The 8,222-nt window shown below is 41.8% G+C and overlaps 1 non-coding gene across 1 annotated transcript; it reads left to right on the top strand.

Annotated features, from left to right (window-relative positions):
* Positions 1-7,854: 7,854 nt before the first annotated feature.
* LOC130938051 (small nucleolar RNA R71) lies at positions 7,855-7,958 on the top strand. Its single transcript, XR_009069233.1, has one exon. It is a non-coding gene; the product is annotated as a small nucleolar RNA R71 (small nucleolar RNA).
* Positions 7,959-8,222: the final 264 nt, after the last annotated feature.

Here is an 8,222-nt window from a genome sequence, read left to right as displayed (position 1 = left end):
TTCTCAACCTCCTAATTATGACTCAAGTGATGAGGAAGATATCGAAGACTTTTGCTTGAAACAGATGGCCAGCTTAGAGCTCTTTGCAGCTTTAAGAGAAAAAGGGGAATGAGTCGCACTCAGCGCTGGTATGTAAGATTCAATGAGGTCTCACACTTCAAGTTGAGGTGCAAGAATTGGTGTCAAGCTCAATTGAAAGGATCTCGAAAGCTGTTTGGTCACTGCAGTGAGAATTCAGATTACTCACCACCCGACTGGAAAAATGCAGATCAAGACAAAAACGGGTGTAAAAGTAGAGTTTGGGATCCTGGAATCTCTTCTGACATTTAACACCCTGGAAGCCTGGAAACCTATTTGAAACTGCTCAAAGGCTTTACCTGCCTTGTTTGGGACCCCGGAGGTTGCTGGCATTCCAAACACTGGTGGAGATTTCTGGACGAATTCAAGCACAAGCCACCATAGCAGGAAGCTCATCAAATGTCCAACTTAAGGACTTTGACTAAAAGTGCTAGGTGGGAGACAACCTACCATGGTATGATCATTCTTTCTCCATTCTACTCTGTTTTTGAATTTTGTTTGAACCTGGAATTTTTGCATGACATTCATTGCATTTTTCATTCTGCATACTGCATAAAAAAAAGAAGAGAGCACGCGACGTGACAGCGTCACTGACGCATCCGCGTCACAAGTGCATTAGGAAGAAAAGGAAACTGAACAGAAAGTCGCGCGAAAGATTGGCTAGAGGCGTGCCTTTGGCACAAATTGTTCCACGCGATCGCGTGCCTCACGCGCTCGCGTCAGTTGTGAAAAATGCCTCCCACGCATCCGCGTCACTCACACGAACGCGTGATCTGGATATCGGCGTAAAGATCCAACGCCCAGAAATTTGGGCTGGAATCGTGCGGCTGGTGTACGTTTCGCACAAAACAACTCACGCGTGCACGTCCCTGACGCAAACGCGTCACTTGCACAACACCCATCCCACACAAAAACGTGAGCGACGCAATCGCATCGCGTAGATATTATGGCCCCCTAAATGGAAATAGAGAGTTGCGCTGAAATGACGCTGGAAGCGTGCGTCTAGCACAAATTTCAGCGACGCGTTTGCGTGCTTCACGCATCCGCGTCACCCATGTTTCACCCGACCCATGCGATTGCGTCGACCATGCATCCGCGTCAACCCTATTTCAACCCACTCACGTGATCGCATCCTCCACGCGTTCGCGTGGATTTGCGATCACTAACCCCAAATCACGTGAACCATAACCCGTCGCGTCCCCCAAATCCCAACCCCTCCCTACTCTTCTGCAACTCTCTCCCCCTTCAACCACCCCAGCCACCCAAACCACCGCGCCATAACCGCCACACTTCCTCTCTTCCTTCTTCCCTTCTCCTTTTCCCTCCCCTACGCCACTACACCCCCCCACCGCGGCTAGCCTCAGACCGCCACGGTCCACCTCCGCCGGCCACCACCACAACCCTCACCCCTCTCTTCTCAACCGTGCCCACCCAACCCTCCACCATTCAACCCCATCCGCCACCGCCTCTGCTCTACCACCGCGCCACCGTGCTTCCATTCCAATGCTGCCACATCACCATTACCCTCCCTCTGCCCTGTCCCTTGTCTATTCACATACCAGGTTCCGCCATACACCGTCTTCTTTTCATTCCTAGTTAGTTGCATATTTATCAGAATTTGTTCAATTTAGGATAGTTAGAGATGCATGTTTGTAGAGGATTCTAGGTGGTTAGGTAGCTAGGATCTGGTTAGTGGATTTAGGCCTGATAATTGCGCCGTACTTGTTGCTTGTTTTACTTATTCCGCAATTTTACTCTGGCTATGATGTTTATACTGTTCATATGCTGCTCTTAACTATTTTCATGCTGCTATTACACTACTCTTTCATATTCATGTAATCTGTGTCTATTTGCAGCCTTTTTCAATTCTTATGAACTATTTTATTTTCTTGTTGTTTATTTCCCGGGAACATCCTATTTTAGCCAGAATGCTGCCCAAATTTCTGTAAAACCATTTCATCTCTTTCCGTTCATGTATTGGTTCTGGCACTTTTGATTTTTCCTATACTTGGTTACAACCAAACCATTTCATGAATGCACGGGCAAGCATCCTTACTTCTTTTGATCCCCCAGTTAATAAATTGCATTATTGATGATTCTATTTTCTTTTGCATCTTTTTGAATTATCATCAATTAAACTGGAATCTTTGCTTGAATATGAGTAGATTATTCTTTAAATTTGTGAATTTCTTGTTACCTATGACACCATTCTCATGCCACTTTCCTTTACCTTCTTTTCACTAACTAGTAGACGAAATTGTGATCATTAACAATGGCTCCAAAGGCTTGGTGCTCTCAAACGTGAATCACACTTTGTCACAACTCCGCACAACTAACCAGCAAGTGTACTGGGTCATCCAAGTAATACCTTACGTGAGTAAGGGTCGATCCCATAGAGATTGTTCGTATGAAGCAAGCTATGGTCACCTTGTAAATCTCAGTCAGGCGGATTCAAATTGATGGTGGTTTTTGGAAAATATAAAGAGATACTTAATTAAATAATAAAGGATAAAAATACTTATGTAAATTAATTAGTGGAAATTTCAGATAGGTGTATGGAGATGCTGTGTTCCTTCTGAATCTCTGCTTTCCTACTGCTTTCATCCAATCTTTGTCACTCCTTTCTATGGCAAGCTATATGTAGGGCATCACTGTTGTCAATGGCTACATCCCATCCTCTCAGTGAAAATGGTCCAAATGCTCTGTCACAGTACGGCTAATCATCTGTCGGTTCTCAATCATGTTGGAATAGAATCCCTTGATTCTTTTGTGTTTGTCACCACGCCCAGCAATCGCGAGTTTGAAGCGTCACAGTCATTCAATCCCGGAATCCTACTCGGAATACCACAGACAAGGTTAGACTTTCCGAATTCCCATGAAGGCCGCCATCAATTCTAGCTTATACCATGAAGATTTTGATTAAGGAATCCAAGAGATATGCGCCCGGTCTAAGGTAGAATGGAAGTGGTTGTCAGTCACGCGTTCATAGGTGAGAATGATGATGAGTGTCACGGATCATCACATTCATCTTGTTGAAGTGCAACGAATATCTTAGAATAAGAATAAGTTGAATTGAATAGAAAATAGTAGTACTTGTATTAAAACTCGAGGTACAGCAGAGCTCCACACCCTTAGAAACTCCACCGTTGAAAATACATAAGTGATGAAGGTCCAGGCATGGCCGAATGGCCAGCCCCCAAAACGTGATCACCGGATCAAAAAGCCAATCCAGGATGATAAATATAATAGTAAAAAGTCCTATATATACTAGACTAGCTACTAGGGTTTACAAAAGTAAGTAATTGATGCAGAAATCCACTTCCAGGGCCCACTTGGTGTGTGCTTGGGCTGGGCTTGATCTATACACGAGCTGAGGCTTCTCTTGGAGTTGAACGCTTAAGTTGTAACGTGTTTTGGGCGTTCAACTCTGGTTCGTGACGTGTTTCTGGCGTTTGACTCCAGAATGCAGCATGGAACTGGTGTTGGGCGCCAGTTTACCTCATCTAATTACGAATAAAGTATGGACTATTATATATTGCTGGAAAGCTCTGGATGTCTACTTTCCAACGCCGTTGAGAGAGCGGCATTTGGACTTCTGTAGCTCCAGAAAATTTATTTCGAGTGCAGGGAGGTCAGATTCCAACAGCATCAGCAGTCCTTTATCAGCCTCTTATCAGAGTTTTGCTCAGGTCCCTCAATTTCAGCCAAAAAATACCTGAAATCATAGAAAAACACACAAACTCATAGTAAAGTCTAGAAATGTGAATTTAGCATAAAAAATAATGAAAACATCCCTAAAAGTAACTAGATCATACTAAAAACTACCTAAAAACAATGCCAAAAAGCGTATAAATTATCCGCTCATCACACCACCAAACTTAAATTGTTGCTTGTCCCCAAGCAACTGAAGATCAATTAGGATAAAAAGTAGAGAATATACTATAAATTCTAAAATATCAATGAATATTAATTCTAATTAGATGAGCGGGACTTGTAGCTTTTTGCTTCTGAACAGTTTTGGCATCTCACTTTCTCCTTTGATGTTTAGAATGATTGGCATCTATAGGAACTTAGAATTTCAGATAGTGTTATTGATTCTCCTAGTTAAGTTTGTTGATTCTTGAACACAGCTACTATTATGAGTCTTGGCCGTTGCCCTAAGCATTTTGTTTTCCAGTATTACCACCGGATACATAAATGCCACAGACACATGACTGGGTGAACCTTTTCAGATTGTGACTCCGCTTTGCTAAAGTCCCCAGTTAGAGGTGTCCAGAGCTCTTAAGCACACTCTTTTTGCTTTGGATCACGACTTTAAACACTCAGTCTCAAGCTTTTCACTTGGACCTGCATGCCACAAGCACATGGTTAGGGACAGCTTGATTTAGCCGCTTAGGTCTGAATTTTATTTCCTTGGGCCCTCCTATCCATTGATGCTCAAAGCCTTGGATCCTTTTTACCCTTGCCTTTTGGTTTTAAGAGCTATTGGCTTTTTCTACTTGCTTTTACTTTTTCTTTCTTTTTTTTTTCGCCAATATTTTTTTTCAAGCTTTTGCTTTTTCACTGCTTTTTCTTGCTTCAAGAATCAATTTCATGATTTTTCAGATTATTAATAACATTTCTCTTTGTTCATCATTCTTTCAAGAGCCAACAATTTTAACAACAAGATAAAAAATAAGCACTGTTCAAGCGTTCATTCAGAAAACAGAAAGTATTGTCACCGCATCAGTATAATTAAACTAAATTCAAGGATAATTTCGAAATTCATGCACTTCTTGTTCTTTTGAATTAGAAACATTTTTCATTTAAGAAAGGTGAAAGATTCATGAAATTATTCATAGCCTTAAGACATAGTTACTCAATACTAATGATCATAAAGTAGAGACACAAAACATAAACAAACATGAAGCATAAAACTCAAAAAACAGAAAGATAAGAGCAAGGAGGTTAAGGAATGAGTCCACCTTAGTGAGGGTGGCGTCTTCTTGAAGGACCAACGGTGCTTTTTGAGCTCCTTTATGTCTCTTCCTTGCCTTTGTTGCATGATCCTTAGTGATTTTGGTGCTCTTATCCTTAGTTGCTCCTAATAATTGTATGAAGGAAACTTTATCCCCTGAGGTATCTCAGGGATCTCTTGATTTGCAGTCAAATGTTCTACCACTGAGATATAGACCCTTTAGATGAATCTTTCCATCTCCTATGACTCAGAGGTGGAAGCTTTTGTCTTCCCTTTTCTCTCTTTTTTTTTTGAGGTTTCTCTGGCCTTAGGTGCCATCAATGGTTATGGAAAAACAAAAAAGCTATGCTTTTACCACACCAAACTTAGAATGTTGCTCGCCCTCGAGCAAAAGAAGAAAGAATAGAAGAAGAAGAAGAAGAAGATATGGAGGAGATAGAGGGATGTGTGTATTTGGTTATATGGGTGGGATTGGGTGGGAAAGAGATGGATGGATGTGAGTGGTGAATGGAAAACAGAAGGGATGACCATGAATAGAGAGAGAGGGTGAGGTAGGTGGGGATCCTATGAGGTCCACAGATCCTGAGGTGATCCTGTGGGGTCTACAGATCCTGAGGTGTCAAGGATTTACATCCCTGCACCAATGAGGCATGTAAAATGCCTTTGCATACAATTCTGGCTTTTGAACACTAGATTGATGCTTGTTTTGGGCATTCAATGCCAGCTTTATGCTTGTTCTGGGCGTTCAATGCCCATCTGCAGCATGTTTCTGGCGTTGAACACCAGCTTTCCTCAGTGTGCAATCCTGGCATTTAAACGCCAGATTGCTGCATGTTTCTGGCGTTCAATGCCAGATCCATGCTCTGTTCTGGCGTTGAACGCCAGCCAGATGCTTCTTACTGGCGTTTAAACGCCAATAAGCTCCTCCTCCAGGGTGTGATTTTTCTTCTGCTGTTTTTGATTATGTTTTTAATTTTTGTATTTTTTTCGTGACTCCACATGATCATGAACCTAATAAAACATAAAATAACAACAAAATAAAAGTAAAATTAGATAAATAAAAATTAGGCTGCCTCCCAACAAGTCTTTTAATGTCACTAGCTTGACAGTGGGCTCTCCTGGAGCCACAAAGGTGATTAGGTCAATGTTGTGAACTCCTAACACCAAACTTAGAGTTTGGATATGGGGGTTCCACACCAAACTTAGAGTTTGGTTGTGGCCTCCCAACACCAAACTTAAAGTTTGATTGTGGGGGCTCTGTTTGACTCTGTACAGAGAGAAGCTTACTGTGCCTCTTTTCCATGTTTATAGAAGAGCACCCTTGGATCTTAAACACAAGGTAGTCCCCATTCAATTGAAGGACTAATTCTCCTCTGTTAACATCTATCACAGCTTCTGCTGTGGCTAGGAAAGGTCTTCTAAGGATGATGCATTCATCCTCCTCCTTTCTAGTGTCTAAGATTATGAAATCAGCAGGGATGTAAAGGCCTTTAACCTTTACTAGCACGTCCTCTACTAATCCATAAGCTTGTCTTACTGACTTGTCTGCCAATTGTAATGAGAATAAGGCAGGTTGTACCTCAATGATCCCTAGTTTCTCCATTATAGAGAGTGACATAAGATTTATGCCTGACCCCAGGTCACACAGAGCCTTGTTAAAGGTCATGGTGCCTATGGTACAGGGTATTAAGAATTTACCAAGATCTTGTCTCTTTTGAGGTAAAGTTTTCTGAACCCATGTATCTAGTTCACTAATGAGCAAGGGAGGTTCACCTTCCCAAGTCTCATTACCAAACAACTTGGCATTCAGCTTCATGATGACTCCTAGATATTGAGCAACTTACTCTCCAGTCACATCTTCATCCTCTTCTGAGGAAGAATAGTCTTCAGAGCTCATGAATGGCAGAAGGAGATTTAGTGAAATCTCTATGGTCTCTATATGAGCCTCAGATTCCCTTAGGTCCTCAATAGGAAACTCCTTCTTGTTTGAGAGACGTCCCAAGAGGTCTTCCTCACTAGGATTTTCGTCCTTCTCCTCTCTTGTGCATTCGGCCATATTGGTTACATCAATGGCCTTGCACTCTCCTTTTGGATTTTCTTCTGTATTGCTTGGGAGAATACTGGGAGGAGTTTCAGTGACTTTCTTACTCAGCTGGCCCACTTGTGCCTCCAAATTTCTGATGGACGACCTTGTTTCACTCATGAAACTTAAAGTGGCCTTAGACAGATCAGAGACTAAATTTGCTAAATTAGAGGGGCTCTGCTCAGAATTCTCTGTCTGTTGTTGAGAAGATGATGGAAAAGGCTTGTTATTGCTTAGCCTGTTTCTTCCACCATTATTAAAGCCTTGTTGAGGCTTTTGTTGATCCTTCCATGAGAAATTTGGATGATTTCTCCATGATAAATTATAGGTGTTTCCATAAGGTTCACCCATGTAATTTACCTCTGCTATTACAGGGTTCTCAGGATCATAAGCTTCTTCAGAAGCTGCCTCTTTAGTACTGTTGGATGCATTTTGCCATCCATTCAGACTTTGAGAAATCATGTTGACTTGCTGATTCAACACTTTGTTCTGAGCCAATATGGCATTCAGAGCATCAATTTCAAGAACTCCCTTCCTCTGAGGCGTCCCATTATTCACGGAATTCCTCTCAGAAGTGTACATGAAATGGTTATTTGCAACCATGTCAATAAGTTCTTGAGCTTCTGCGGGCGTTTTCTTTAAGTGAATGGATCCACCTGCAGAATGGTCCAATGACATTTTGGAAAACTCAAATAGACCATAATAGAATATATCTAATATGGTCCATTCTAAAAACATGTCAGAAGGACACTTTTTGGTCATCTGCTTGTATCTTTCCCAAGCTTCATAGAGGGATTCACCATCTTTTTGCTTGAAGGTCTGAACATCCACTCTAAACTTGCTCAACTTTTAAGGAGGAAAGAATTTATCCAAGAAGGTCGTGACCAGCTTATCCCAGGAGTCCAGGCTATCTTTAGGTTGTGAGTCCAACCATGTTCTAGCTCTATCTCTTACAGCAAAAGGGAAAAGCATGAGCCTGTAGACTTCAGGATCTACTCTATTTATCTTAACAGTCTCACAAATCTGCAAGAACTCAGTTAAAAGCTGATAAGGATCTTCAGATGGAAGTCCATGAAACTTGCAGTTCTATTGCATCAAAGCAAC

The sequence above is a fragment of the Arachis stenosperma genome, chromosome 6 (assembly GCF_014773155.1).
Source record: "Arachis stenosperma cultivar V10309 chromosome 6, arast.V10309.gnm1.PFL2, whole genome shotgun sequence".
Classification (NCBI taxonomy): Eukaryota; Viridiplantae; Streptophyta; class Magnoliopsida; order Fabales; family Fabaceae; genus Arachis; species Arachis stenosperma.
This window is presented reverse-complemented; position numbering and strand designations above follow the sequence as displayed.